We start from the raw sequence: 15,217 nt of genomic DNA on the forward strand, positions 1-15,217 counted from the left end.
CTTACTGATGATGACGAAAGGCCTCAGAATATTTTCAATAATTACATTAATTTTATTTATATTTTCACAGGAAAAGATGTTATATAGACTTAGCCACTTAGCAGAGTACATGAGTTGTTTGAAATACAAAGAAAATTCAATAAAATACTGCTATATCAAAGCAAAACACGGCATGGTTTTGCTAGTGGAGAAATAAAACCTAGTTTCTCTTGGGACTTTGTCCTACAATCCATGTCTCAGCTGCTGTGCCCTGACAGCTCCACTTGTTCTCCCTCCATCTTACCACCTGGCTGTCTGTCTCCCATGTTTGACTGGGAGAGATGCAGAGTGTGTGAGTGCCTGAGTTTTCATGCGCTGACCTTGTGGTTGCGTTTCAAGGCAGGGCTTCAATCACCATTGCTGTTTTCAGAGTGGAGAAGGAGAAAACATAACAGGGAATAGGACGTTAATTTGGATCTTTCTTCTCTGCCAGCCATGAACGTTGCCAAAATGGCACATAGTAAGAACAGAAATGAGTGTAAAAACATGTCCCAGAAAATCTCTAAACCATCTCATTAGTTATGAGTTTTCATTACTGTGTCTTTATCTCTGTGCATTTCTCTGTATGACTACTGAAATCCAACCTATATGATTCTGTGAAATGATGGTGAAGTGTTCTTCCAAATAACTTCTAAGAGTTATTGTAAGCATTTTGGTATATTAAGTTTTTTTTAAATCAAACTTAAACATATTCTTATTCCATAACAACAGATTAGCTTCTCAATAGTTCCAAGGAACTACAGTATACAGTATTTTTTCTACTATTCTTCAATAAAAAGATAAATGTAAGGATGAAATTTAACGTGGATCCAATAAAACTCTAAATGCACTTTAGGGTCTACTGCCTGAATGTCTATGTCTGTCTTACTGTAGAATTTACTTCTCTAATTAAAATAATGCTGTAGTTTCAGTATTTAAAGAGATACATAACATGAGTGGCCCAGTACTAGGAATGAGTGAAGGATGTGCGACTATCCAATATAAAACATTAACCAAGAAAGAGTGAAACCTATCTATTGGGGAAAAGGGGAGAAAAATGATATTAAAAAGTGGTCTTGGTTCAAAGGCAAAACATAAGCCATTTGAAAGTGATCACTGCAGTTGGGGCATCTATTTTAAAGCACTGTCCAGATAACCATTTCTTAGGCCTGTATAAGATGAAAACTAAAGCAAATAAGATGGTGATTTTCATGTAAGGTTTCATGAATATCACAATGTTTTTTCACACACTTATGATATTGAAATCTTTTAACCGGAACCAATGTAATCTCTGTAGGTATTCTTTTATCTTAAAAAAAATAAAGACATCTTTTTAAGACTGCTTTATTAATTATCTGGGCCTATGGTGTCTTTGGGGAACACTCCCTAAAGTTAGTCAGAATCCTTTTCTTTAACTTTGAATTGAGGTGGATTTTTCAGAAGCAAGAGTGAGTTATTGTTAGGATGCTTAAGATAAATTTTGTTCCAGCTGGGAGTTTTTCTACTGTATTTGTTGCATCCTTTCTTTTCTATAACCAGTTTTCTTTTTTAGTTATATGACCTTAGAAGCTTTTAGAAATAATGACCACATTCACATCAAATTGTGAATTCAAAGGTTGATAGAAACTGCTCTCTCAGCTTACTTCTGGATTCAGGAAAACCCAACTGCTGTTAGATAATACTTTGTATACTGCAATATGCATCATCTTTTTGATGGGGAACAAACAATAGTTCCCAACAGTGCATGACTGCTAAAACATTACTGAGCTAGCAAAATTCATACTCTGATATCCTGGACTTGACTTTGTCATTTTCATTTGTTGAAACCTGTAGCTCTGGTAATCATTTCAACTCCTGCATGCTTCATACTGCAGCTGTATGGTTGCTTTGGATTTCTTGTCTAAAACAATACATTTTTAAGAAACTTAAAAACTTTCCTATAGTTGGAAGTTACTAAAACAAAAATGCGCATTTGGGCTTACTTTATGGGTTTAGTGTTTTTTTATTGTGTGCTATACCTGTACAAGTTACCAATAAGAGAATAACGACTCCTGGCACTTTGTTTGGCTGGGAAGGATAACCCCATTAGCCAAAACTTAAGCTGGGTTTAAGCAGAGCCCATTTTCCTCAAAATAGAGCAATGTTCTTTCTACTGTGGTGCTTTTGTGAACGTATGGCCAGGTGTTGTGTTTTCTTTCCCAGAGGCAGCAGTCCACTGAGAAGGCATTTTGGGACTGTATGCACTTGGCTGGTAACTTGGTTAGCAGGCTGCCTTCTGTAGCCTCCCCCAGCTCCTTGCTCCAAGCAGAAAAATAAGCATGGAATTCCCTGTCTCCAGCTGCAACTGCAAGACATGCTATTTCTGCTTGTCACTGTGAAGGCTCCAGCAAAAGGAAGCATTTGACAAGCCTTTCCTTAAGCTGCAGGTGACTGGCAACTTAAAAGAAGCTTGCTTTTAAACTCAAAGGTATGTAAACATAGATGCAAGAATCGGCTTATAGAATAAAGGTTAAGTCATAGAGTCCTACCCAGATAGTTACTTACATTTAAAATTAAAAAAAAAAAAAGTTCCCAACCAGCTTCCTTTCCTGGTTAGGGAAGGACTTATCCTGTCCTGACCGTTTCAGTTCAGGCATTAGCTGACAGCTGTTCCTTCCTCTTGTTATGTGGGCAAGTATATTAAAGGAATTAGTGGCCTTTGGCCTTACTGTTTGTGAGAGTGGTTCTCCCTTTTAATTTTTTTTCTTTTTAATTTTTTGGGAGACGTGCATGCTTCTTGACTATTGGGATCTATCCACATGTTTTTCACATTAATGGTTCTGATAAGAATTCTTCATGGACTTTCACTATTTCAGTGACACATGCCTCCTCAGATTTAACTTTGTACTTCTCATCAATTTTGAAATTACAGCAGGTTGATGTATCTGTTTAATCCAAACATAGGCAAATTTAGAGCAATTGCCTTCTGTAAAGTGAAACTAATAACTAGATCTAATTCTTGGCCCATAAGTCTTCTTCCAGTCATCATAGGTGGAAGGTAAGGCCTGGACTGGGACTGATCTTCATTTTAGTCAAGTGGGACCACCAAGTATGTCCAGATCACGTTATTTCAATGGTATGGAGAAAGCTAATATTTACTTATTTTAAATGCAAAAAGATTACTTCTGTAAAGCTTTCGATACAGATTCCTATAGGATTCACGTAACACCAGGCCTGCTGACACCAAATGTGATGCACCTTTCTCAGAGGGGGAAAAGGATTTTTGCCCAGGAGTTAGTGGGGCTGATAGATAGGGCTTTAAACTAGAGTCAAAGGGGGAAAGGTATAAAACCAGGCCTGCCGGTGATGACATGCCAGAATGAGAGGACAGTGTGCTTGTCAAGTCCCTTGGTCTGCTCCTTGAGGTGCTGTGTACAATGAGGCTCATTTGAAGTGCTTCTACACAGACACATGCAGTATGAGGAATAAAATGGATGAGACAGAAGTCTTGGCCCAGTCCCAGAGCTACAATATCATTGGCATAAGCAAAACCTGGTGGGATTACTCCTGTGACTGGTGTGTTGCAGTAGATGGTTACAGGCTCCTCAGGAGGGACAGGCCGGGCAGGCGAGGTGGGGGGTGGCGTTTTATGTAAAGGAGGGGCTGGACTGTGTGGAACTTGCAGTTGGCGATGGAAAAGTTGAGAGCCTCTGGGTAAGGATTAAGGGACAAAAAAATAAGGGGGATGTCGTCGTGGCAGTCTATTACACACCACCCGGCCAAAATGATGACACCGATGAATTATTATTTGAACTACCTCAAAGAAATACCTCAAGATCAACTGCCTTTGTCCTCATGGGGGATTTCAACTTGCCAGACATCAACTGGGATTACCACATGGCTGACACAAACAGGTCCAGGAGGTTCCTAAAGCACCTCAGTGATAACTTCTTGGTGCAGGAAGAGATTCTTCATGGAGAGGGTGGTCACGCACTGAAACAGGCTGTCCACGGATGTAGTCACGGCACCAAGCCTATCGGAGTTTAAGAAGCATTTGGACTGTGCTCTTAGCCATATGGTCTGAATTTTTGGGAAGTCCTGTGTGGTGCCAGGAATTGGACTCAATGATCCTTGTGGGTCCCTTCCAACTCAGGATATTCTATGATTATAAAAATCCCAAGTAAAGCATAATGATGGTAAATAGAGAATCGAAACATAGCTCAATTTGCTTCTCCTTGATAATATAGCTTAAAAGAAAATAAACTTGCAAAGTGTATCAGCTCCCATTGAATAAACTACTAAGGCCCAAACATACAGTCTGCGTCTGCAGTGATAAAATGGCAGCACTCTTGGTTGCCTTACCATTTGTGATTTGTCTGTACTGATGACAAACTTTTTTTTAGCTGAGCGCACTGCTTATGGTGCAGGTTCCTGTCAGTGTGAATTTGATTCATTTTACCTTATTGCACCAAAGATTAAATCATGTCATTTCTATCTGTGGCTACATAGGGTTGATTTGTGGTATATGTCTAACTGGTGAATACATAACATAAGATTGATTGTGATAGCATTTCTGAGAGTGTAATGATAACTTCTTATGGCTTTCAGCTCTATCATTGTGGTGGTGTCATGCTGTTCTGAAATGAAAGGCAGTTTTAGAACTCATGTTATACATGTCATACTATCTTGCAGGAAAAGAAGGTGGGGAGAATAGCAATATTCAAAAGAACTGGGGGGGGAGGGGGAGCAGGGAGAGATCACTTTTATTCATTATATTTTTCTGTAACATAAAAACTGTCAAAGTATTCAGATGTTTCACAACACCCTATAGAAAATAACATATTCAAGCTAGTACAGTGAATGGAGCACTATAATAGCTGAAAATGAGTAAACTGAAATCCGTGAGTGTTACTGTAACATTAAATATAAGTATCTGAGTTTTGAAAGGTCAATTTTCATGTTGAGGTTGATGAGAGTGAAGTGTATTGGATTGCTTCTGACTATCTTAACAGAACCACTGTGTATCTTTTTAAAAGCAGTTAGTGATTTGGGTGCCCATTTAAAGGCATCAGAACTAATAGGATTCTTTAAAACCTATTAGCTATATGGCATGTGTTTTTCATTTTGACAAAATAGCCCACTGATACTCTGAAAGCTGCTGAGAAATACATGAAGGGGAAGCCTTTGTCAGTCAGCATTCAGAATCTAAGCAGACAAAAGAAAAGCAGAATAGATGAAGTGAAAATTCAAAGATACAACAGAAATTCAGCAGCAGGTCAGGGAATGTCTCTCTAATGTTTTGGGTTCCCTGATTCACCTTCAGCAGCAATGAAATACCTGGCACCTTGACTTCTCCTTGGCTATGTTTGTTTATTTATTTAATATATATTTCTTCTGAATAATCTGACCAAAACAGATAATAAGTGTTATGTCAAATGAAGAATTTGCTTGTGGTCTGAGTCATGGAAAAAAAGACAGTGCTCACTCCTGAGGAAGTGAGTAGTGTAGTTTGATGTCATTCACCTCTGAATTCAACAGACTAAAGATGGATGCTTTATATCAGAAGAAATCCCCAAAGCTTCTCTCTCCTTCTCGAACTGATCAGTCACAGAAAGGTCCATAAAGTAGATATCTCTGTTTGCTTTTATGATAATAAGCTGAGGAGTATCACATGCAGCAAAAAAAAAAAAAAAAATCAAGGACCAGTTTTGCAAACAACTATGGGATCTTTCGTGCATCTTTAGTTTTATGTGTAGTGTTTGCATGCTTGCATTTCCTAGTTTCCTTCACTGGAATGCTATAATTGCTCCCTTGAGGACTAGTATTTTGTAGCTCTCTCCAGAATCACTTCAGTTGCTCTCTTCTAATTACTGAGACTCCTAGAAGCAGGAGGGGTTGGGGGAAAACCTCTGAACTTCAGTTGAAGAGCTTGTTTGCTTCAAACTGAGCACCACTATATAACAAATCTGATTTGTTGTTGGTTTTTTTTGTTTTATTTTGGTTTGTTGTAAAGAGAGATAGGAAGGAAATTATGGTATAACTTTCCCTTAGTAAATGCAACACTTTTTTATCCTATTTTTTACTGTGAAAGTTGCTAGGAAATTGAGGTCAGAGTACTGAAAACACAGTTCAGAAGTTTTGAACCCTTACATACCTGCTTTACTGAAGAAGAATAATGAAACTGAATAGCCACAACTGCTGGAATAGTTTCACTCTATTGAATTGCATCAGCTTTAGACAACTAGATTTGAACTGTGACATGTGAAACAGAATGTTGTAAATAGTACAGGTCTGTGCACAGCACAGTCCGTTTCTTCGTTGTGTCTTCCCATGTAATTCCTTCTGGCTTAGAATTCAACACAATCTTATCTCTCGCTAATAATAAAGAATTTTGATAATTTTGAAATGTCTGGACTTCTGAACTTCAACTCCAAGCTATCTGAGTGTGACACATCTTTTTTTGAATTTCTATTAGCTCCATCTAATGTAAGCTATCCAGTTCTATTCAGTTCACACAGCATTTTGTTTCCACTTACAATGTGAAGTTATAATAAAAAAAAAAAAGGTACTTGAGAATTTTAATGCTTTTAGTAGGTATAGGAGAACTAGTTCAAGCAAAATAAGATTTGATTCAAGTGTGAGTAGTGTTTATGGGATAGTATGTTGTTTATTTTGTTCTCACATTGCTCTGTAATTCCTAATTTTGGACAGAACAGATGGACTGAAATTCTCTCTGTTCTTGGAGAAGACACATTTCACAGGGACAGATTCACTGGTATAATTGAGGTGGGGAACTGGCCTGTTGCCTTTCAGACCTAACTGTATTTTGGAAATAGCACAAGAAAGTCAGCTCTTACATGACTTCTTGGCCAATAGAAGAAGTAACATTCTATTAAAAAAAAAAAAAAAAGCTATAAGAATGAAGTCTTTAATAAAAAGGAAACCATACAGATAAGTTGATTATTGTTAAGTAGATAAAGGAAGACTTCCCTTTGAGGTGGCTTTGGAAATACAATACTGGCAACGCATCTATATCTGAGACCAGATGGAAATGATGAAGGCGGCCTGGGTTTGTCTCACCTCTAGCTATGAGATTCAAGTGCTGTCCTTGCTGATCCAGGGACCTTGCTGCACCTGTGCAATGAAGCAAGTCCCAGTTTCAACAAGCACATTCACTGCTGCTTACAGGGACAGACAAACTTCATTGTCCAAGTGAAGTAATGACTGTACTATTTATGCTCAGCTCTGCTTAAAAATGAAATGAAACAATATCCTTTCATGAAGATGAACAGAATCCTGCCAGCTAAGTTGTGGAGTCGATATCTGGGGAGAAGATGCCAAAGAAGTTTCAGTATAGCACAAGTTAGGAGTGCAGAATATAAGTAACCCTGAAAATGTTTTTACTAACCAAATTTTTTTTTTTTTTTTTTTTACACCAAAGATACCCAGTTTCTGTGAGAGTCTTCTTTGTGACAACAGGCTTTGGCAAAAGTTTAGGTGTTTGGCTTTTCTACTACACTTTTCATGTGCAAGCATATAGAAGTGAGATCCACTGGGGGGGCTTCTAGACAATCCAAGGAACTCTCCCCTGGGCTGAAAATAGTGATTGATAAAGAACTCTGAGAAAGTATTAGACATGTTGCCACTGGTCCTGTTCTTGCCCAGCTGTCTGCTTGAGGCTACTGCTGGGAATGGCAGACTGATCGATCTCCTGGAGCCCCTGTCTGAATTCATTTGATTGTTCTTTGCTCATGTGGCACATAATACTGTACAGAGGTGAAGGAGACCTGCAACCCTGAAAGGCTGACTTCTTCCAACTACTGGATCTAAATTTTAGCAAGCATCCATTTATGGCAAAAAAGAGAATGATAATAATTATTGTATATATGACAGATACATATCTACAGGAAGAAAATTATTTAATAATCCTTTTCCTAAACAGCTGACTTGGTAAGTGCAGGGAAGAAAGACCACAGTTTTCCTTTAACAACTTGTTTTCAATCAAGTAAGCTAAATTTTTGCAAGATCAATATGAGAGGAGCAGAATATATTTGGTTACCTCAAAAGCTGTCAGTCTCTGATTTTCCTAAACCAACATAAATAACATCTGGGGCAGCAAATATACATATGTCTGCTTTTTATTTTTATTTTTAAACATTTTTCCTGGGTTGAAACTTAGTTTGAAATTGAAATAATAAGAGGAGTTAAAATTCTGCAAAAGCACCACTTTAATTTGCAGTATAAAACCAACCGAAGCTGCCAACTGTAATGAAGTTTACCAGCATACAGAAAGCAAAGAGCATGTGTTGTGTAATGCAAAGCACAGTGAACTTGCTTGTAAATCACACAACCTTTTAAAATTCAAGTCCTTATCTCTGGCAAAGCAGTGTGCTTCTGAAGTATTACTCGTATGCCTGAAACTACTGTACCTAAAAAATATTATTGTGTATTTGCAGAAGAAATTGTGACAAAGGTGAACCAGACAAATTGTCTAAGAACAAACAACTTGTGCTGTAGATCTGGAGTGGATGTTGCTGCCTATTTTGTACCTTACTTGTGTCCCATCTAAGCAAACTCAAGAATTCTAAAATGTACAAGTTCTTTAAAATATCAGAAATCATGACTAAATCTCAAATGAATTTATCAGAGGTCACTACCTGCTCACGTGCTTTACAGGTGGTTATACTTAGTAAATCCTCAGAGCAGGAACAACAAGAATACATCCTATATTCTGTATCCTGTGCTCTGAAAGTGCCTTTAAAATGTGCCCTTGTTGCCTACCTAGCAATTGTCACCAGCAGTCTCTTGAGATCTGAGCTATTAGCTACCAGCGAATAAGTATATGTGCTGTGGCCTTTAACCTCATCTTTGGGTTCTCATTTCTGATGTTTCTTTCAATAACTTTGATAGTTTCACTTTTTTTTTTTTTTAACTGCCACTGAGATTTTTTTTTTAAGCCATATCTCCTTTTTTAGGTTGTATGCCAGGGATAGAAATACTTACCTTTTCTTTCATATCTTAGAATCATAGAACATCCTGAGTTGGAAGGGACCCATAAGGATCATTGAGTCCAACTCCTGGCACCACACGGGTCTACCCAAAAATTCAGACCATGTGACTAAGTGCAAAGTCCAAACGCTTTTTAAACTCCAACAGGCTTGGTGCAATCACTACTTCCCTGGGGAGCCTGTTCCAGTGTGTGACGACCCTCTCAGTGAAGAATCTCTTCCTGATGTCTAGCCTAAACCTCCCCTGCCTCAGCTTGACACCATTCCCGCGGGTCCTATCACTGGTGATTAAGGAGAATAGGTTGGCGCCTTCCCCTCCACTCCCCATTGTGAGGAAGTTGTAGACTGCGATGAGGTCTCCCCTCAGCCTCCTCTTTTCCAGGCTGCACAGGCCAAGTGACCTCAGCCACTCCTCATACATCTTCGCCTCTAGGCCTTCCCCTCTATTATCTTATTTACAATTTGTTGGCCCTGGTAATTCCTTTCATTCTGATAAACATTGCTTTGAAGAAATCCATTTTAAAACCTAGCAGCAACTCCTGCTATTTTTGTCTGTAGCCGTTCCAAAGGAATACCGGTTGCCAACTTGTCTTGAATGCTGCAACTGTAATCAGCACCTCCAGGTAATGGCTTCTGACACAGTCTTATACAAAATGTTGCTGAAAACTCATGATCTGGTTCTTCTTTTTAGGCAAACAAAGGAAAATGTTGGGGGAGGGAAAAGATGAACACATTTACTTCCTCACCCATGGAAGAAGGACTGTGAAAAGGGATGAGGAGATGTCAGTGTGGGATCCTGAACTTAGTGTGGATAAGCAAAGGCACATTCTCCAAAAGAGCTGTCACCTTAAGTTACGATGATGGGCTATGGCAGGCTGCCACCTCCCCCATTGCATGGGTATACTTTGAAGCGAACAGAGTAGAACTTCCCAGGCTCAGTAGCTTGGATAACAGCATGGAGAAAAAATAATAAAAAAAAAAAGGCTTGCTTGTCAACATTAAGAGAATAAATAAAAAAATTAATGACACCTTTCCCATCTGCTGTGCCAGTAACTTGAAAACTGTTCCAGTGGCTTTTAACCTTTTTTTGTCGGGCTTTTGAGAGTGAAACGTTTTCAGCTATGTCCTTTAAAATCCAACTTTTGTAGATGGAGATGTAGTCACTTTTTCTACCTTTCTTCTAGAAGGCAGGGGGAGTGCATGCAGACTTTAGTTTGTAGCCACAGCACATTTTATCGAAGCCATGGGGTAGGCTTTCTGAGGGAGATTATGTGCCACTACAACACCTCCAGAAACCTTGGGAGTGTATGTGTTACTGTCCTGGTTTCAGCTAGGATAGAGTTAATTTTCCTCCTCATAGCTGGTAGGGTGCTATGTTTTGGATTTAGGATGAGAATAATGTTCATAACACACTGATGTTTTAGTTGTTGCAGAGCAGTGCTTACACCAAGCCAAGGACTTTTCAGCTTTTCACTCTGTCCGCCCAGCGGGCAGGCTGGGGGTGCAGCAGGAGCTGGGAGGGGACAGACCCAGGACAGCTGACCCAAACTGGCCAAAGGGGTATTCCATACCATCTGCCGTCATGCTAAACAGTATATAGGGGTGGCTGGCCGGGGTGGGGGTGCCGGCTGCTCGGGAATAGGCTGGGCATCGGTCAGCGGGTGGTGAGCAATTGCATTGTGCACCACTTGTTTCGTACACATTATTATTAGTAGTACTATTATCATTATTATTGTTATTTTCTTTTCTTTTCTGTCCTAATAAACTGTCTCTATCTCAACCCACGGGCTTCATTTTCCTGATTCTCTCCCCAGTCCCAGAGAGGGAGGGGGGAGGGTGAGTGAACGGCTGTGTGGTGTTTAGCTGCCGGCTGGGTTAAACCGCAACAGTCACCCTGGGGAGAAGGGGCAATTGCTGAATGTATACAGCATGGAGGCCACCTTCCCTAGGTACTGTAGGTGACATGGGGCCTCTGAAGTCATGTTCCATCTTCCTCCTCTCTTTTCATATGACAAAGTTTTGTTGCAAGAGACTTAACAGCTTGTAGTTCAAGGTACGTTGCCTGTGTACAGCAATGACTGTCACAAGGAGATACTTCAGCTTCTTCTTGTCTAGCATTATTCCAGGCATACTTTCTGATCAAATAAAGTTATGGTGAATACATTGTAATGATGGTGACTATCTTGCCTAGTATGAGCAAGGCAACCTCTTCCTTTGTGGGTGGAAGAAAACCTCTTTCAAAAGAGAATAAGGAGAGGCTGAGGACGCTTGGTTTGTCTAATCTGGAGAAAAGGAGGCTGAGAGGCAGCCTCATGGCTCTTCACAACTTCCTGAGTTGGGGTTTGAAGGGTTTGAATTAGCTACCTATGAATAGCTTCAATGCCTCTTTATTCATTTTTGCAGAATGTCTTTCAAAGGTGGATTCTGCAGCTGGTGCAATAGCACTTGTGTGAAAGTAGATAATAATAACAATGAAAGTTTCTATTCTACCAGGCACCTCTAAATACAGAAAATTAGGATTTATCCTAAAAATTCCTGTAAATATAATTTCTAAAAATATATTTACACGTGTTAACATATATAGTGCAAATATGTCATAAATGTAGCTGAATTTTAAGTATCCTTTTGTTTTTATGCCTGCAGTCCTCCCAAATCTCCCCCCCGCCAAACAAACAAACAAGCAAACATAAAAACAACAACAACAAAAAAACACAACAACAAACATCCAGAGGTCAAACTAAATGAAATGGTGATACAATAATCAGTTAGCTTGGCATATAAATGTTTTATTTGCTGAAGTAGTCATTTGAAGTTGTAAAATAAGAGATCATTTTGGAAACTTTTGCTGGAATAATAAAATAAACCGATGGAGAAAAGTGTGTGGATTTCTTTGATCCATGACAGTTCTGTGTTTGATATTATAATTAAATTTTATAGTTAACCTGGAAAATTCTCTCTCTCTATATATAGAAAAAGAGAGATTAAGACCATCTAAAATAATTAACTGAGGAGGGTGAAGGTTACACCACAGGACACAACATTCATTGGTACTAGAGTCTGGGTAAATAGAAAGCTAGATTGAAAACAGCAGCACTTTAGGTTTTATACAATGCAATGCCAGGTGCAGCTTGATTTCATAAAACAATAACCTCTGGCTGATGGAGTGTAATATGGCACATCTTCAAGAATAAATGAGACAAAATATTCCAATTACAGACTAATCTCACTTCTTTCTATCCTGAGCCAAGTATTTGCCTCAATTGTTCAGCAACAAATTACCCCAGAAGCAGAGAACTACCACAGAGGATAACAAAGCGGTGTCTGCTCAGGGAGATTAAATGTTGATCGGATTCTCATAGTGAGAGTTCTTGAAGGAAAAAAAAAAGGCAAACTAATTCACAGCAGATGAGACACTGATGTCTTGTTCTTTGTCTTCAGAGGAGCCTTCTGTACTGTGTTCACCAGGATTTTTTTGGAAGCTGCTTTTTGAAGATTTGTGTGTGCCTTCTGCACAACACATGGTGCAATAAAAAAAAAATCAAACCTACAAGAACAGTTTTATGAGGGTTGGGAAATTTTAGAAGTGTTGAGCAGTGACAATTAATGCATGTGTTCAGCACCTCTGAGAGATTTAATTAATGATTTGGCATTAACTCTTTAATGTATGCATCTCATAAGAATTTATTCCTTTTTCTCTTCTTTTGGATTGTTGTTTTAAGGTTGAGGTTGATTTTCCCCTGTGTGCTGCAGAGGTGAATTTATGAAGAGGCAAAACAGCTGTGAAGAGACAACACATGGAGATACTAGTTTCAACCACACTGCAAATATCAATGTTTTATTGTGTTGAAGAAGTTTTAGTCAACGATATTAATGTACATACTTATTACTTTGGACTTATTACTTTGAATTGCCCTCACCACCCTTCCACACCCCTGCTATAAATGTTTTAATGTAGCTACTCTAATGATAGTCTTTCTGTGTTTCAGGCAGAGCTGTGTGTCTCTTACTGCCACCTCTAGCATCCTTTACAATGGGGTTTGGATGGATATGCCACCCCTTATTTTCTTACAGCTGATTTGTTGAATGATGTTAACCCACACAGACCCATTATGGAGTATGAAATGCTTTACAAAGTATTGACAGCAATGATCAATGGGTTTTTAAATATTTTCTACGACTTAAAAATGTGGCATTACCATGTTGGGAAAGGTCACTTGAAGTGATACATAATTTTCAGACTATAAAGATCAGACATCCTTTTAAATGAAGAAAACAGCTATTGGCATATCTATGTGAAGATGGCACAACAAATGCAGCCAGAATTTTCTGTGAGGGGTTACCAGCCATTATTTAGAGAAATGCAGGGTTTAACCTAGGTCGATATCTTAGTATAACACTTCACCTGTGTCTTCTCTATTATTAAACACTCAAATCTAGGTTAACCATGCTGCTTAGCAAGCACAAGCTGTTAGAGTTCATGACATCAGCTATTTCCTTGCCCTTTCAGAAATATACTCTTGAGGTAGAATAAGCAGTATTTAAAGCAAAACCCAACAACCTTACATGACCCTGAGTTATTCCTGGGACAGCGTAGACAGTGATTGCTGATGATTCTGTGTCTGCCTGTTTCTCAGTTTCAAAATGCAGGTTCTGTTGACCTTGTTTTGATTGTATTGGGCAGCATGAGCTACGTCCCTTCTGGGTAACAGTCACTGAAAGGCTGAGGTAGCTAGAAAGCCACAGCAAGTTTATGGAACAAAGAATATGAAAAACACTTGAAGTGATTTTAAGAGTATAAAGAAAAAACTTAGAGTTATGGGACTTTGATGAAAAATGGCAATTCACTGTGTTTAGGTGATAGTTGCTAAGTAACATGAACATAACAAGCCAGAGAGTTTAATGAGGGTAACTTCTAATTGTTTAAGAGGATGTTGCTGGGTTTCAGCTGCTCAGATCATAGATAGCTCTTGTGGGTAGAGAGGAGAAAGCACAAAAACAAAAAATTGAGATCCAAAGGTGCTGACTAAAATCAAAACCTTCAGAGAACCATCATAACTAAAATTTGGTCAAGTGCTGGATGTCCTCAGAAGGATAGTGCAGGTGAATGAGTTGCCTTCAGCTGGAAAAATTGATGAAAAATACTTAATTACTTCAAAACAGCTAACTAAAGAGTGACTTTGCTGTTATTTTCCCATGTATTGTGAATAACTGAGTGCAATCATGTTGCCATTTTGGCTCCAGAAGAGATATGCTGCAATGTGTAGCAGGTCCATTTCCTCATATGCAGATTGTCTGTAATACTATAAACTAGATTATCAAAGTGTTTGCCAGTGCTATGGATTCTCAAAATGCCCATCTATCCTTCAGACATCTGCAGTCAGCCAACTGCCATAGACTGGGCTAGCCAATGCTGTTTGGCAAATAGGAAGGGGTGTCATTATAGATGTGTTGATTTAACATACCTGCTCAGAGAAATGGATGGCTGTTCATTTGGCTAGTGAGATATTAAGGGTAATATTTCAACAGGTTGTGATATGAGTTTGGAATTACAGCATGGTTATTTCTGGTTTTGGTGTTTTTTGTTGTTGTTTTCCCCTCCCTTCCCCTCCCCTCCCCTCCTTTTTTTTTTTTTCCTGGAGCAATCGAAAGTGAAATTGAGTGTTTTTGTAAGTTTAGTTTCAAAACTCCATGTACTTGTTTTACAAACTATTTTTGACAATCCACATTCATGTGAATAAATATCTTTTATATTAACAATAAATAAAAAGCTTCTGCTTGCTTTCACCTTTCATTTTGTCCTGGTTCCAGTTAGGACAGAGTTAAGTAGCTCATAGTAGCTGGTAGGGTGCTATGTTTTGAATTAGGATGAGAAGAGCGCTGATAACATGCTGATGTTTTAATTGTTGCAGAGCAGTGTTTACACCAGGCCAAGGACTTTTCGGCTTCTTGCTCTGTCCTGCCAGCGAGCAGGCTGGGGGTGCAGCAGGAGCTGGGAGGGGACAGACCCAGGACAGCTGACCCAAACTGGCCAAAGGGGTATTCCATACCATCTGGCGTCATGCTAAGCAATATATAGGGGTGGCTGGCCGGGGTGGGGGGGCCGGCTGCTCGGGAATAGGCTGGGCATCGGTCAGCGGGTGGTGAGCAATTGCATTGTGCATCACTTGTTTTCTTACACATTATTATTGTTAATACTATTACCATTATCACTA

The 15,217-nt window shown here is 39.1% G+C and overlaps 1 long non-coding RNA gene across 1 annotated transcript in view; it reads left to right on the forward strand.

The window, feature by feature from the left end:
* The window catches only part of LOC308178457, a 32,231-nt gene extending 17,438 nt beyond the window's left edge, over positions 1-14,793 (forward strand). Inside the window, exons 3-4 of the long non-coding RNA XR_013939776.1 lie at positions 2,221-2,485; positions 12,725-14,793. This is a non-coding gene — a long non-coding RNA (uncharacterized lncRNA). The remainder of the gene's footprint in view (positions 1-2,220; positions 2,486-12,724) is intronic.
* The last annotated feature ends 424 nt before the right edge of the window (positions 14,794-15,217 follow it).

The sequence above is a fragment of the Anser brachyrhynchus genome (assembly GCF_964034855.1).
Source record: "Anser brachyrhynchus genome assembly, chromosome: 15".
NCBI lineage: Eukaryota > Metazoa > Chordata > Aves > Anseriformes > Anatidae > Anser > Anser brachyrhynchus.